The sequence below is a fragment of the Ammospiza caudacuta genome, chromosome 6 (genome assembly GCF_027887145.1).
Source record: "Ammospiza caudacuta isolate bAmmCau1 chromosome 6, bAmmCau1.pri, whole genome shotgun sequence".
NCBI classification, from domain to species: Eukaryota; Metazoa; Chordata; class Aves; order Passeriformes; family Passerellidae; genus Ammospiza; species Ammospiza caudacuta.
In genome coordinates, this window is record NC_080598.1 from 48,889,345 (window position 1) to 48,906,116 (window position 16,772).

Genomic DNA, 16,772 nt, shown 5'->3' on the forward strand with positions numbered 1-16,772 from the left:
GGTATTTAATCAGGTTTTTCTTTTCTCTTTAATGACCTAATGTTTTGGTTTGCATCTGCTGCCAACTCACGCTGGGTAGAAATTTAGTACTGTCAGCATTTAATTATTATTTTAACGCAGATTTCTCTACCTTCCTACAGTGAAGAAATAGCTGGAAAAAAATGCCACTATGAGCAGTTTTTTAAGCCATTAGACACCATCCTTGTTATTTAGCCACACTGGAAATTACCATTCAAGGACATCCAGATGCTTGCTCTGCCATCCCCTGCTAGGGCAGATGCTCCCCAGTCTGCAGCTCCATAGCCAACCTGAGGGACAGTGACCAAGGGACATCCTGGAGGGACTGCAAATACCCTACCCCAGAAACTCAATAATCTGGGATAAGGCTCACCAAAAGATGTGCCAAAGAGCTGGAACACAGAGCACCTGGTTGGTGTTGTATCTTGAACCATAAATAACAAATCACACTGTTTCTTTTTGTCAGCTTAAAACTCATTTTCCTAATTTTTCCTCTCCCTGACTGAAATTAATAAATTAAATTCTGTAGCCCACAACAGGCTACAGGAGAAACACATGTGTTGGACTGATGCAGACTTCAAGATGGGTTTGTTTCATTCATACAGCGTGGGGAAAAATGACCCAAAAAACCTGGTTCTATGAAATTCAAAAGAAATCAAGAGCTGAGCTCATGGTAAGCTCCCAGCATCATGTAAGTGTTGCACTGCACGGTGTTTTGCAGACAGGACAAGTGCATGGAGAGTTCCCTTCCCACTCCCAGCCAGTCTGGTGAATGCCTGCTCCCTTGCTCTCCTCCTGAAAAGCGGGATTGAGGCTTTGGCCCTCACAAAAACTATTGGAGAAATGAGTCTGCAGCAAAGCAGAGCTTGTGACAGCAATGTTAAATGGTGCAAAGGAGGAAGGGCTGTGAGGACACACATGGATAATTCCATCTTCCAGAGCGGATGGAATAGTCAGACACACACTAATTAAAACAAGCCTTAGTCTGTGATAGCAATGTAAGATAACACTAAGAGGTTTGTCACCCAAGGTAAAAAAAAAAAAAACAGAGGCCAAAACTGGATGTTACTGCTGGACCTGTGTCTATAGAAACCACATTTAACCTTAGCAGAGGATCCAGCTACACAGGTGACTCTTTATTTGAGAAACACAAACACCCTGTTTGGTGTATGCTGACCTTTGCATACAGTCACACTCCCATTTAAAAGAGAAACACGAATATGGAAAAAGACAAGAGAGGCTGGCAGCAACAAGGAGGTAAAAAAATTCATTTCTCTGATGGCAAAGCAGGGGTCTTCTTACACAGCTGGCAGGAATGAAGCACTGCTCTTCCATACCTGAAAAGGCAAAGTTGTGGATATGGGATTTTAAATCCAGATGGTCACCATCAATGGAACTTAACTGTGATGAATAAAGAGGCAGCTATTTCATCTGCTTAACATTAACTCTTCCCAGAGCGCATTTTATAAGTCACATGCAGAGAGCAAAGGGCATATGCTTAAGAAGCCTAATACAAACCAAGTTTTGCAGGGCAGAAAAAAGGGAAATAAGCCTTGGTTACTGAGAGTATTTGAATGTCACTCTGTTAGACTGTGCATTGCATTTGACAGAGCTAGCAAAGGAAATGAGAAATGATAACTGATAGTGCCCTGATTAGATCAGCCACCTTGGGAAAGGTGCTGAAGCAGAGATATTTCACTAAAATAAGGAGAATCCTGGGAATAGATTTCTGGCAAGTGATCGCAAAGGAGATATGGCCAGAATTAGAAATGGATTTTGCAGGCAGATAAAATGTAATAGATAGAAGGTGGCTCAAAATGATATATCGTGAGGGCCTACATAGCAACTATAAAGTTTGTTCACAGATATTTAACATATAGAGATCCTAGAAAGACTTAACTCCAAAATACACTGGCTGTGTTATTAACTTTAATGTGCAGAAATAAAACAATGTTGTATTAAAGCTCTCTAGCAAAAAAGGAAGCTGCCTTCTCCCCAGCTATCCACCTCTGACTTCAATGGAGTTGCATTATTTTATACCACAAGATAGAAGTAGAACAGGAATATCTTCTTGTGCTTCTGACTGACAAAGATACATGAAAATGCACATTTCTTACCTTGAAGTAAATCACTTTATTAATGATGGATAACTAAAGGCAGTGGTAATTAACATATTGTAATAAACTCTGTAGATGCATTTCTATAGCCTAACCATGTTTCCTTCTTCTGAAGCTCACAGACAAAGCAGTTCTTTAGACTGATACTTAGGCATTTTTAGGCTAGCTAGCTAGGCTTAGCTAGCTTTACTAGCTGTTAAAAAAAAGTCTTCAGTGATCCTGCTGTCCACATCTGTCTGTTTCCTCCTTAAGAAGTTCAGCCAAGCAAATATAAAGACAACTCTGTTCTTGCAGTTCTGTACAGCATGGTGGCCAAGACAGAAACTTGATGACAGTAACTTGGGGAAAGGCTGCTACCTGGGTTCAGTCATGGCACATCAGAGCTCCCCACCACAAAACAAGTGTGTTGACAGCCCATCTTTACTTGCTCCTGTAGTGTCACAGGACTCTGAGATCAGTCCATGGGCTGAAGAGACTGCAAGTCAATAAAGACAAATACAATGCTCTCAGGGGTCCAAGTCTGGCCCTGTGCTCCTCCCTTCATCGGCCAGTAAAATGCTGAATTTTGTGCAAACAAGCAATGGTTTCTTTGTTGTTCAGAACAAAATAAAGATATCACAGTTACAACAACAAAAATCTGGGTTGCAGCACACCTGTGTATTACAAGATCTTCTCACCCACTGGCTCCAAAGAGCCATATGTGCATCACTCACACTGCCAAAATGGGAACAGTCACATAAATCACCTTTGGTATTAATGGAAGATGCACTTGACAGTGCAAAAATTTCTGAGGATAGCCAAATTCTAACACTTTACCTACCACTGGGATACAAGTTAGTGATAATCATTATCACCATCACTATATCAGTGACAGCAATGGAGCACCAAATTCTGCATCCATAACACCACTGCCACTGTATCCCTAGGGAGCTCCCCCTGAATATGCAAAGGTGGAATTGAAATATAAACTATTTACATGATCAAATGCCAAGCTATTTGCTGAGGCAAAATCTTCACTGAAATCAGCTAGGACTACCACAAACAATAGATTTTGGCATGAGAAGGGACAAGCTTCAATTCTTGCCAGTGTTCATGCCCATACTGGCACCAGAATGGAAGCTTTTCCAAAGTGCCATGCTGCTTACTTCCTCACCCACAGATGTCCCACCTAGGCTGAACCTCTTGCCCCTTGCATTTGAAAACAATCAATCCATGTCAGATTCTGCACCTGGGGTGGGGCTACCCTGGATGCATGGACAGACTGGGGAATGAGAGGCTTGAGAGCAGTGCTGTCACAAGGGACCTGGGGGTCTCTTGAGGGTCAGGCTGAGCCTGAGTTTGCAGTGTCCTGGAGCAAGGAGAGCCAAGCGTGTCCTGGGGGACACCAGACACAGCACTGCCAGCCAGGCAAGGGAGGGGATTGTCCCCCTCTGCTCTGCACTGGGGCAGCCTCACCTCAAGTTCTGTGTGACAATGTAAAAAAGCCATCAAGCTGTTAGAGAGCCTTCAAAGGAGGGGCACAAAATGGTGAAGAGCCTTGAGGGGAAGCCATACAAGGACTAGTAGAGGTCACTTGGTCTGTTCAGCCTGGAGAAGAGGAGACTGAGGGGAGACCTCACTGCAGTTACAACTTCCTTGTGGGCAAGAGGAGGGACTGGCACTGACCTCTGCTCTGTCATGACAGTGACAGGACTGAGGGAATGGCCCAAAGTTGTGTCAGGGGAGGTTTAGGTTGGATATAAAAAAGGTTCTTCACCCAGAGGTGACTGAGAACTGGAACAGGCTCCCCAGGGCAGTGGTCACAACCCCAAGCCTGACAGAGTACAAGAAGTGTTTGGACAACACACTCAAGCACATGGTGTAACTCTTGGGACTAATTCTGTGCAGTGTCAGGGGCTGGACTCCAAAGATCCTTGTGGCTCACTTCTGAGTCAGACTGTTCTATGATTCCCAGCACTAGCACTCCAGAGACCCCATCAAAGGAGAGCTCTATTTCTGAAATAAACCCATCTCTTTCCAATAGCCCAAGAGCTGAATTCTGCTGCCTTCATCATTGTTGTTTTGAATGAGTGAAAGGTGGGAGGGAAGTTTCTGTCAATATTAATCAATGCTTAGGTGGTTCCCTGCCCATTCATTCATGTGCTAAAAGTGTTTTTGACAGTAGGAAATCCACTGAATATAAGCAGGCCAGTAGCAGCTGCTTGAGAAATGCCAATAGTACTGTGCATACCTTCCAAATTTCCCCAATGTCCCTAAGTTATTAGCGGGTGACAGGAGCTTAAATAAAGCATGTGAAACATGAAAGCAGGACAAATAATTATATTGGTAGAGAGACTTCTGTACTGGAGAGATTTTTTGCTCCAAATACCTCACATCGACTGTAAGTTTTTGGGGTCAGAAAGAAAATTGTTTTTCCATACTGTGTCTTTGAGGGATGCCTGGAATCCCTGCTGCTCTGTGGTCCCACCTGCTATCCCCACAGAACTAGCAGTAGCTAACAGCAGCAAGCAAGATTGAACACAAACTCAGAATAAAAATTACTACCAAAAAATTCTGCTCCAGATTTCAAAGCACTTCCTGAACTGTGCACATCACACCATGATCGAGCATCCTCATTTGAAAGAGAGCACAAAAGGCAAGGTGGGAGGAAGCCTGGATCAAATAAACCAAGTGCAGACCATATGGGGAGTGGGTAGAGTCCACCAGAGCTTGGAACACAACCCTCAAAGGGAGAAAGGGCAAGTGGGCAACACTAATACTATTCCCAACATCAGCATAGCAAAGGCTGTTTCCTGCAGCTCTTTGAGGAAAGACAACACTGTTTTCCTGGTTAAAAAGTCTTTGCCACTAGCATTGTAAAATTATACCCTTAAAAAGGGGCTCGAGGGTGACATATTCATGTCCAGCCCTCTCATCTGCTCCATTCCTTCAATGGAACAGGCACAAAGCACCAGACAAGCTGATCCTACAGCCACAGTCTCTAATCAGCCTGGGTAACAGCTGAAGGCACATGGCCTCCTTGTCAGCCCTCTAGGAATGGGAGCAAGGCTGCTGCAGGAGCACACACCAGTCCTCTGCCTCCTGCAAACTGCACTGCAACAGGAGCAGGCCCTCGGATTCCCAGCCCCAGCACTGCAACAGGGGAACTGCTGCTTTCTGGGGAGAACCCAGAGTGACCCACAGTGAAAGGCTTCACATCTGTTACTGTGCCTCCAAGCTCACCACATCTTTCCTTGCCTTCCCCAGGAAACACTCTCAACCATTTTGGCTTCAAGATGCTCAGCCTATTTTCTCAAACTGCTGCAATGGCAGCTTTCCATACAACTAGGAAACAAACCAGTCCACTTGGAAAGCCAAAATGCTTTCTGTTTCTAAAGACACTGACTTCTGTTTCTGAAGACACTGACTGTTCCACCCAGGCTGGCTGCTTCTGAGGTGCTGGTCTGGGAGATCACCAGAGTCACCAAGAGAAAATGGGGATTTCCTCACCTGTCAGAAATGGTATCCTGGCTTAGCAAAACCAAAGGATTTTTAAAACACTTAACTTTTCACAATTCATGCTGGATTGTTTTGGGTCTTTTTTTCTTGTTTTGGTACAATTAAGTCAGTCCCATTTCCAGTCAGGCTGGTTGCAGTTGTTGCACTGGGCCCCAGGACCATGAATGGCTTACAGTTGCTGCAGTAATGAGATGGGCTCATGAACAAGGGTGACCATACTAATACATATGCCTAATTTCTACATTTTTCCTATATTTTAATCTCATTTTCCCCACATTTTACCTCATTTCTTCCAGTCTGTGTTTTCTTCCTCCTTGCATAAAGCTACTACATCCCGAGTGAGATGTCCTGTTCAGCCACAACACAAACTGAAGCTGCAATGTTTCTCTCAAACCTTCCTCATCACAACCCAGCCCTGCTCTTGCCAGACACAGCAGACCAGCAGGAACCCATCTGCTGCCTCCCCTCCACCCAACAGGTGGTTCAGCACTGCACCACTCCCCGACCTGGGGTCCAATATCTGGGGTGCAGCAACTGCAGCTACAATGCTGGTGCATTTAATCAGGACACTGTGACTTCCCAGCACCTCTCTGAGTTTCCTGAGCAAGGTGTCTGCAGCCTGCCTGGGATGGCAGGGGCAGCAGGCACAGTGCCCAGCTGGGGGTGCCCAGGGTGAGTGGCTGACAGGGCCACGTCACCCCAGGAGAGCTCAGCAGAGCTCGGCACAGCGCAGCTGCGGCAGCACCGTTAGGGACGCTGCTGTGACCACCCCCAGGACATGCAGGTCTGCTGCACCATTACAGGAGACTACTTGGCAGGAACAGAAGTGAGGAGGGGAAAATTAGACATACCAGTGAAGATGTAGCTTGTTTATGGTTCAGCTTTTCTAAGTTTACTAACTAGTACAGATTACTCATGGCTCATGTCTTTAGAGAAGTCAGTGTCATTCCCTTTCTATTCTTAACCCTAAGTAATATTTTATGGTTCTGCTACTCCTCCTTTCAGACACAAAGACATTTGTCCAATCTTGGCTTTGTGAGATGTTGTCCTCTGGCCCTCTTCATCCTTGTCTGGCAATGGTTCTGCACCTCCAGATCCTCTCCCCCAGCTCCTGCTGTGGCCTCAGTCTTGGTCCATTCTGAATGCCCTCCACACCCTGGGCATGATCTTATTCACTGTGACACCAGTTCCTACTGTGCCAATGTGAAATGTACTTTCTGTCACTGACTCTCCTCTCCAGCCAAGCCCATGTCCCAGCCTGCCTTATGACATCTCTTGCTGGGCATCTCATCATCAAATCAAACCCAATACAGCTGTAATGAACCTTGTGAACTTCCTTTGCTTGCCCAGCCTCTCTATCCCTTCTGAACAAACTTCCACGCTCCCTGTTGCCCAGGCCTATAACCTCGTCCAGTTCCACCATTCTTCACAGCCTCACTCTTCTTGTAATACCACCTGACACACCTTCAGGTGGTGTAAGTCAGTGTAATTACACTAACTCAAATGGCATTACACCAATTTACAAGAGATGAGTTTCTGTCCTGGTGCCTCTAAAAGCAAATATATTCTATTTGACAAGTAAAAACCTTCAGCCAGTTCCCTCAACATCTCCCGTATTTATTACTGTGATCTCTTGCCCTCTGGACTCCCAACAGCCACATTCTTTTCAAAACATGACTCCTGAAATTCTTACATTTGCCTTAGCTCTCCACTGTTCCCAACTCAGTATGTTCCCTTCCACTCTCCAGCCTTGTGTATCCATCCACTGACCACTCCTAAGCCAGTGCTTGGCTCCTTAAGCCTTCTGAATATACCTGAAAAAATCTGGTATGCTAACAATATTTAACTGACAGTAACAAATCATTCACTAATTCGCAGATTTATGTTACAATAAAATAGAGAAAAAAAAGAATTTAAAAAAGGAAGGAGAGCCACCATGAAAGCTGAACACCAATTTCAAATTCAGGCACAATTAAAAAGCACATGTTTAACACAAGGAGGGCACATCTGCAAATGTATGTACTGAATCACCAAGATTACATGAAGCATTACTTGCTATTTGTGCCCCCTAACACCAAGCACTGTGCTATCCCAGGTGAGCTGAAAGTTTCATAACCATTTTAACACCAGTGTAAATCTCTGCTTAAGCTAAACATGCTTATACACTAAACAGTATAAAATGATGCAATGGATACCACAATAACACCCTGCATCTTCACACTCTCTGGACCACACAGTGAAGTTTTGTAATGGCTGGAGACTTGGCACTTAGTGGATCTGACCTAGCCACTGCAGCTATCTTTGTATAAATGTTAAATGTTTCCAGTTTATTTTAAAAAAATCAAAATAGAGAAGAAAAAAAAAAAACCACCAAAAAAACACTTTATATGCTTTTTTTCAGATTAATATCTATTTAAAAAAAAAGAAAAGCACTTTTCAAAAAACTAGAATAACATAACATCTGCATTTAGGGTTTTCCACACCTGGAGGGCTGCAAGAACGTGGAGGCAAGATCAGGTCTTTAACGAGAGTACTAAGGACTTCATCATATGCACCATGCCAAAATGATAAAATGTTAATGAAGTGAAAGTATATTAGTGAATTATTAAAATTTCACTCCTCTCTGCAAAGCACAGAGTAAGAAAAACACAGTGAAGATAATGATAGAAATAGGATCAAAACATTTGGATCCTTTCACCACCTCCAACATAAAAGCTTTACAAAATCTGGTGTTAAAATTAACATATTAATTGAGTAGCTTCTACAAATGATCTACTGTAAAACCCAGTTCAAAACAAGTTGGAGTTGAGGATAAAATGAGACATAAATCAGTTAAATCTAGATGGGTCAGACCTACAGCTTCCTCCCATCTCTAATAACCTCTCATAACCCCTCCTAATGCCTCTGCTCCTCTCCACAGCAAGCCCAGCCAGCAATTAAATTGTCCACAGGAAGATCTCACTGAGGGAAGTAAGAGTGAGCAGGCTCTATATGGATGGGCTGGGGAGTTCATGTCTGTGTGCTGTGCCAGAAGTTGTGTCCAGGGAAAAGATCAGCCTCACTACAAAGCCCAAGAGCTAAACCAGAAAGCAGCTCTGCAGCAGGGTCTGCAGGGGTGCCAGGGCTGGACAGGGGAGGTTTGATGAGCCTGGGAGCAGAGCAGAGCCACAGCAGACTCGAGGCCACTGCTTTCAGTGGGGCAGGCAAAGGTCTGGCAGAGAACTGCACTGAAAAGAACAAGGGCTTTGCCATGTAGTATTAAAAAGCAATTTCCAACAAAGCTGCCATTCTGTAAAATGCTTTCCAGGGTCTAGCTTGGATTGCCTTGTACATAAAGTCCCGTCTGTTAGGACATCTGGAGTGCTCTCCTTGCAACACAAGTAAATGTGCCCAGACACGGTGAGCAGGCTCTATCAGCAAGCTGGTGGCAGGTAAGCACTTTGCCATTAGCATCCCACCAGGGAATCTCACACTTTGCCTGAGCAAACAGCTCAGTGCAGGGTCCCAGCACAACTCAGAACATGGGAGGCAGGCAAAGGAAGAAACTGGTGTAGGCCAAATGCATCCCACTGCTGGAATACTTGTCTTTATTTGGCTTTAATCTATTTCCAGTAAAATGTAAAACATTCAGCACTGGAAATTTCATTGTATCAGCTAACATTGATACAAATTCCTGCTAATGTTGCAAAAAAAATCCCAGTGTTAACCATCTAGGGAGATCTTTCCATTCAGGGGCACCTACCAAGCTTGATCAGAGGTCACAGCCTTGCCATCTGTCTGTCCTGCAGTCAGTGTGGACACCGAGAAAACCATCTCCAGCAGAGACTCTTAGACTACAGACAAAAGAAATAAAAGAGCAACAAAATACTGTCCAACATAATAAGTAGAAGCTTTGCCTCCAGTAGACTTAGCCTGTCCAATTTTCCCAGACATTATGGAATAGATGCATTTTATGGAGACTTTTGTAAGAGCATAATGTGTCCCCTATGTACCTCCCTGAGAGTAGTGGGGAGACACTGATCCCCAGCCAGCAAGGGGCCACCAGAGCCTGGGCTAAGGTGCAGGTGGCCCTACAGAGCCCACCTGGAAGCTGTGTGTCCAGCTGTGGTGAGTTCCAGCCACTGCCCAGGCCCCCTCACCAGCCACCTCCAGAGCAGGGCTATCCCCTGCCCTGCACCCATCCCCAAGGGGAACAAATGGAACACAGGGAGCCTCACTCCTTCCTGGGCCACACTGACACCCAAGGTGCAAACTCCTGGCTAGACAGCCAGCTTCAGCTCAGAACAGCTGTAAGTCCCACAGATGTCAAAGGCATCTAAAGTCTGACAGTGAGTTTAGGGAGGGCTTGAGTTGCTCTTACGCTTCACAGCTCAACTTGAGGCATTTTAAATGGGGAAGAATTTCCCAAACTCTAGGACAGAATCACTTCCCAAAAAATGCCCTGCCTTGCAGAACTTCAGGCTGGTTTCCCAGAATCAGCTGATCACTTCTGAAAATACACAGCTGTAATTTTATACTTAACTGAAACACTGGACTACTTTTGACTACTTTTTTTTTTTTTTCATTGTTTTGTTACAATTTTACTTTGGCTTGGTCATGACTGAAGGTAACAAGGCAAATGCAGTTTCATTACAAATATGTCAAAATTGTGGCCAAAGTCACACTGCATTGTGTTACATCTAAAGTCATGAACTGGTAAATTCCAGCATCAACCACAACAGTCCCATTCCACTCCAGTCTAGGCTTCCAGACAGCCCTGGCAGCTTCTCCTGCCAGAAACAGCTCCTCACACCAAGACATCTCCTACAACAAAAACCCACCACTTGAATCTACTCAGCATGCCAGGCAGCTTCTCACAAATTTATATAACTTTTCCAATGTTTCCCCCTCAAAACCCTCTGCAAAGCTTAACACCATAAAAACCCCGTTGTGAGCTGACATCAGAGAAATGTTTATTTCCCTGAGCCTCCCTGCTTATGAGAACACACAGAGCTAAACTGCAGCCCTCACCTTTGCTCTGGACCTTCATCCAAAGCCGTGTCTAACCTTACAAGCCTCCAACCTGGCATCCCAGCCATGCTGGGCAGAGACCAGAAAACAACTGGCATTTTCTGGAACCACTACTTATTCTCACCCCCAGCCCCACGCCCCAAACACACACACACCACACTGGTCCATTAGCATGAGTACACTTGAGAAACGTGAACATATTTTCTAAGTTTTAATCCATTAGCAATTGCTAATTAAGGGGCAATTAATTTGACTCCCAGCTCTGCTCCTAATTTGCCTTGCAACTTTGTGCAGTCCATGTGAAATGCTAAGTTTCAGCTTCCTATGCTCCCACAACTTCTGTGGATATTAGAACATTAATTTCTGTAAAGTGATTTATGATCCATGATGAAAGGCAGTTCAGAACTGTAAGAACTGCTCCTATTAGTAAAATAACTGGTGCATTTTTTGATCTTTCATTTTAATGGGGGAAGAAAAAGAACAGCCCAGCTGATTATCAGCAATGAGGCAAAAAAGGTAAAAATTGCAAATTGGACACATCTGAAAACATAGCCCAGAGAGGCTGGTGGGGTGGTTTCTTATAACAGCAAAAAAATGACAGGACAACACAAGCATTTAACTTCTTGCATTTCCCTTGGGAATGCCTGACATCATAAAACTTTCACAAGCTAAAATCATTAGAGATAAATAAAGTAGCACAGACATGGAGGGTGATGAAGGGTCAACCTTGGAGATACCTAATCCAGCTCATTTCCTTCAATGTGTAAAAACAAGTAACCGACACGTTTCCTGCCCCTGAACCTTCCTGCCGATAAGGCTGCTCCCAACAACAGGAAATTCGCCTCTAGAAGCAACAGCACACTTTTGCTACCAAGCCAAACTTTCTCCATCTGAACTCCACAGCAATTAAAAGCAGCATTTGTCTAACCAGAAATGAGCTGGATTAAACAACTGCCTGGCTCCCTAAGCCTCTGCCCACCACCTCTTGCACCCTGGTGCCAGCCCAGCTGCCAACAGGGACTCCTCAACCAGAAGCAGGCATTGCTCCCTCTGCCCCTACCATCCCTTCAGCCTGCTCTGCCTGCAACCAAGTTTTAAATTCAGGCCTTGCTTGGGTTTTTTGGACAGCAAGATCCAAGGGTGTGGGTAAAGAGGTTACTGATCATCTTCACCTCAGTCCCCTGCAAGATTTCCTCCTGATCTGCAAGGCTGGATTATCAGCCTCTGGTTCTCTTAAGAAATAATAATACAAAAAGTGTAATATGCAAGCAAACCAGTCATTTAAGGTTTCAAAATGATGATGATTTATACAGCGGGTGAAGCACTAAAGTGCTATTTCTCAGCTTGGTCACTACAAAATGAAGATTAAAGAGAAGAACAAAAGGAAATGTTTTAGACAAAATGCAGTGAATACTCAAAGGCATCTCTCTCTATCACAAACATCTGAAATCAACGGGTGCTGCCCAAGAAAATAAGCAAAAACATTAACACCTTTCTTGTGAGTTTGCTGTGAAATAGCTCTCTGCTGCTTCAAAAGCAAAATAGCCTCTCCTTTCACACACAATAAACTTTCAATAGTCCAGCAAAGTAAAACTTCAATTTACGACAATAATAGTCTGATTTTCTCATGCTGCATTCAGCAGCAATGAAGTATATTTTATTCTCATATCTCTGCTTTTCTCCTCATAGCATGCTGTAACAGAAATGTGTTTTCTTCTTTTCTTAAAAGCATTGCAAAGGGCTTCCAAAAGTCATTCACTGCTTTTTTTTTAATAGGTGATGCAGATCTGTGAAACAGACTTAATAGACAACTCCAAATCATTATATCTTAACATAGCTTCATAATACAAAGGAACAGAGGGAAATCAATCCCAACTTTATTTCCCAGGTCCATAGATGCCCATGGAAAGAAACATGGCCTGATCATCCAATTGTAAAAAACTCAACCCTTGTTACTTTTGCCTTTTAAGCCCCATGATCCCTCTGCTTTGAGCCTTTTCTCAGCAGCAGGCCAGGCTGGGGCAGGACACCAGTGGGCATGGGACAGGTGGCTGCACCTCCTCAACTCCTCCTTGGATGGAAAGTGTGGGACAAGGTCCAGGGAGGAGAGAGGGAGGCGGCGGTGCAGGGTTTTATTGTAAAATGACCTTGATTTGACAGGCATGTTCTCAGGTTTCAACAGATGCTGTGGGAAAGGCAACAGCAGCCAAGGCGGTCTGCAAGCATTTCTGATGATATGCAGACTTTTTTCTTCTGCATTTTTTTTTTTTTAAATACACGGGGGGGGGGGGGGGGGGAGTCTTCTCAGTTTCCATGACAACAGTGTCTCCTCTTGTCTGTTATTAGATACCATCCACTTCCTGTGTCTAAATTTTTAAACCAATCAGAAAAGTGTTTATAGATTTTGTAGCTCCTGGGACAGTCCCTCTCCTCCAAGAGAGCCACTTTAATGACACGTAACGCTCCGGCAGCCAGGGCTGCAAGGCCTTATATTTTCGGCTGCAAAGTGATCACAGTTTACGCTGTTTACCGGCTGATCCATGGGCTGTGCCAGAGAAAACTGGGGGTTTGCTGCCCCATTTACTGTACCCTTAACAGACGTTACCACGTCAAATTGTTTTAGAAACCACACAAACTCATTGTCATTGTTGGCTGATTTCTGTTTCTGATTCATCCCATGAAACAGCAGGATCTGTCCCTGCGTGACACGCGATCGCCTCGGCGAGGCCGTTATCCCACCGGAGTACCGGCCCGCCCTGACGGAAATGGATTCCCGGCACAACATCGCCTGCTGCAATTAAAGTTTCGGCAAACTGGGCTCTAAGAGCAGCCGCACTGTAACCGTGCGAGCAGATTTACACAGGCATATTTCTGATGATGTGAATAATACCTGGCCGCATCACAGTCGGCAAGTCAATAAGGAAATCCTTCTCCAGGGCGCAGGGACACTCGCATACATTGTGAAGGAATTAACACACGGTAAGTCCAGTTAAGTGAAGAGCCGGCGCTGAAGACCGACAAGCAACGGGGAGCTGTTGTGAGAAGGGGAAAATCCCTTTCCCGGCGGCTCTGACAGGCCAACACTACCGGAGGAGGATGCCCTTCAGGCGGGTGTGCAGGCACAGACGGAGCCCGGGAAGTACCGAGCGGCTTCTTCCCGGGCGGGGATCCAAGCGCCGGCGGCACGCAGGAACAAAAGGGAGCGGTGGGGGGGCTGCCCGCCGCCGGCTGCGCCGCTGCCCCAGCAGCGCCCGCCGAGCCGGGGCCGGAGCCCTCGGGCCGCCCTGTCGGGGGCACAGCCCGCCCGGGTTGAGACCCAGCAGCCGCCCCGCACGCCTCACCGGCTCGTCCCAGGGCGCCCTTTCCTTTCCTTCCCCGCCGCCCGTGGCCGGCGGGGCTCCTCGGCGGCGGGACGGCGGCAGCCGCGCGGGGCAGCCCTCACAAACGCCCCGGGGCGGCGCCGCTGCCCGCCCGCGGCAGCCGCCGGCCCAGAGGCCCCAAAAGTTTGGCCGCGGCTCCCTGGCCCGGGAGGGACGGGGCGCGGCGACAGCGGCGAGCCCGGGCGGGCGGGCACCCGCTCCCGATGACACCGCGAAACGCCCCCGCCGTTACCTCAGTCCGCGTCCTGGCTCCCGCGCCGCCGCGGGGTGGTGGGCGCTCCCCGCGGCCGCCCCGCTCCGCGCCCCGCGGCGGGAGCAGCCGGAGGCAGCCGCAGCCCGCGCCGCCGCTGCCGCCCCCAGCCCGCCCCCGGCGGCGGCGCCGCGCCCCGCCGGGCCCTAGCGCCGCCCGCCCGCCCCGCCCCGCCGAGCCGGCCCCCGGAGCCGGCGGCTGGTGCCCGCGCCGGGCTGCCCCGAAGGAAAAACTTCGGGAGCGGGAAGCTGGCGGGGGCGGGTTGAGAGGCGCTGCTCCCTCGGGGGTGTTTTCCTGCCGCTGTGCGGGGATGCAGCAGGCTCGAGCGGAGGATGCAGGTCCCACGTGTTCTGTCCCTTTGCCTTCAGGGGACTCCTCTCGGGCCCGCTGTCCCCCCGGGGCCGGGCCTGCCCGTCACGGCACAACCCCCGGCGGGTGCCCACACGGCTCGGCCGCCTTCCTTGGCCGTCGCGTTGCGACTGGGAACGGCCTTCGTGCCGCCGGAGCGTCTTTTACACGTTGGAAAACGACACATGCAGAACTGAAACTGTTATTTTTTACCGTCTTACCCGCCGGGAGCCTCACTGAGGCCTGACACCTCCTTGCATCGTATTTAGGGCTGAAACAGAGAAACCTCCCCATGCCAGAAGAGGCTGCAATGCCAAGGGTGCACCTGCCTCCTCCTGCCCGCTCCTCAGGCCCTTTGCAGCCTCCTCCAGCCTCCTCGTCCTCCTCCTCCTGTCCTGCCTTGCTGCCATGAAGGCGGGTGAGGGGGAGCTTTGGGCTGAACGGAGGCCTGGCTGCAAGTGCAAAGGCTGGCAGGATCTCAGAGGGAGCTGGTGCCATCAGCACTGCCACACACCTGGAGACTGTCAAGCCTGTAATGGACATTTAATTATTAATTTTAAGTGAACTTTCTTTAACCAGCCCTGTAGAAGGACAACTGGAGGTGTATGTGATTGCTGTAGCGATTTCAGGAAAAGCCTAGCTTATCCTTTTAGATTTATCATAATGTGGGAATGGCTGGTTCAAGATGGGATGAGATTTTTTCTTTTCCCCTAAGGGATACATTCTTTCTTGGACACAAGCTTGGACATGGAAAAAATGACAGCTGTTATCCCCTCCCAATTCTTTTTCCTGCCTACCCAAACTCTGCTACTCTACAGGATTGCCAACCTTAGATCAACATGCTTTGCTGTGTGCATGATACAAGGAGACTCAGATTTTGCACCACCACATTGCACAACAATGCACAAAAAGTATCAACTCTGAATTTTAATGCCAAGATTTGAAAAAAGAGAAGGAATAGGGTTTTCTATCTGTATCAAATACAGCTCTACTAGGAAATAGAAAATTGTTCCTCTGCCCTTTTTTCTTGCTGTCTCCAAGTTGATTTTAAAAGCTGCTATAGGTTGTAGAAGCAGCGTAGCCTTTCCATTTGTAAAACTTTCTGGGATAAAACTTCTCCCTGCCCCCATCTTGGTCCTGGTTATGTCCCTGAGCATTGCTCGCCTGTGCAGATGGCAAAACCTCCTGTTGATTCCCCGATGCTCACCTCTTCAATGGATGGATGGGCTCAATTTATTTAGAAGTGAATATAAAACCTTGGGGTTTCCTGAGAAGAATTACAGTTTTCATTTTGTAGGTGGTTTTGGTGACACAGACAATCCCATCCCACAGGATTCCTGTGTAAGACACACAGGTTCCTTGTTCAGTTCAGTTGAAAGTTTTCTACTGACTGCTCTGCAAAAGCTCTGCAAAATTTTCAAAGACTGTGTTGGGATAGATCAGCCTGGCTTGTTGAATGCCCTTACAGCAAAGCACTGACAAAAACTGGAAGATGTGGAATGAACCCAATCCCAGGCTCCTCTTCCAGGCTTGTTTCCTGGTTCAGATGGATAACCATTGGAGTGATGGTCACTGGAGAGGCTCTCAAAGTAGAAGTGCCTGATTTTCTTTTAGTGGCAACACTCCAAGAGTAGCTGAACATTTGGGCTCAACTATTGATGCAGCTAGAGCTGTGGACACCAGGCACCATGTTGCTAACAAGATTTATATTACTTGTTTTTAAAAATATAGATACCTGTTTGCAACACCATCCCATAAGGCAATCTCACAATGTCAACAGAGACTCCATGAAGGGTAAAATCCTGGCCCCACTGAAGCAATGCCCAAGCCTTGTAATGAACCTGGACACTACAGGTCCTGATAATCCTCTCAGGACTACTTCATATCAACAATACAAACAACTGCTTCTCCTGTGCTTACCCATTAACTCTAAGGCAGGTATTTTTCCTAATGAAATCAGTTTTAACATTTCTTTGTTCTTTGATCAGATCATCTGAATTACTCTGTGCCTGCATCTATGCTAACCTCAGCCTAAGTTCCTTCAAAACTGAGCCGCAAGTGCCGTGCATTTCCCTTCTTCTGTTGTTTGCTCTCAGTGATGCAAGCTTCATTATTCTTTAATTTCTTCCTCTTTCCTCCCACTCATGTATT

General features: G+C 46.8%; 1 protein-coding gene across 1 annotated transcript in view; it reads right to left on the reverse strand.

Annotated features, from left to right (window-relative positions):
• Nucleotides 1–14,355, reverse strand: part of FOXN3 (forkhead box N3) — a 204,636-nt gene extending 190,281 nt beyond the window's left edge. The window contains exon 1 of the mRNA XM_058806241.1: nucleotides 14,256–14,355. The gene's annotated coding sequence lies outside the window, so the exon portion shown is untranslated. The remainder of the gene's footprint in view (nucleotides 1–14,255) is intronic.
• Nucleotides 14,356–16,772: the final 2,417 nt, after the last annotated feature.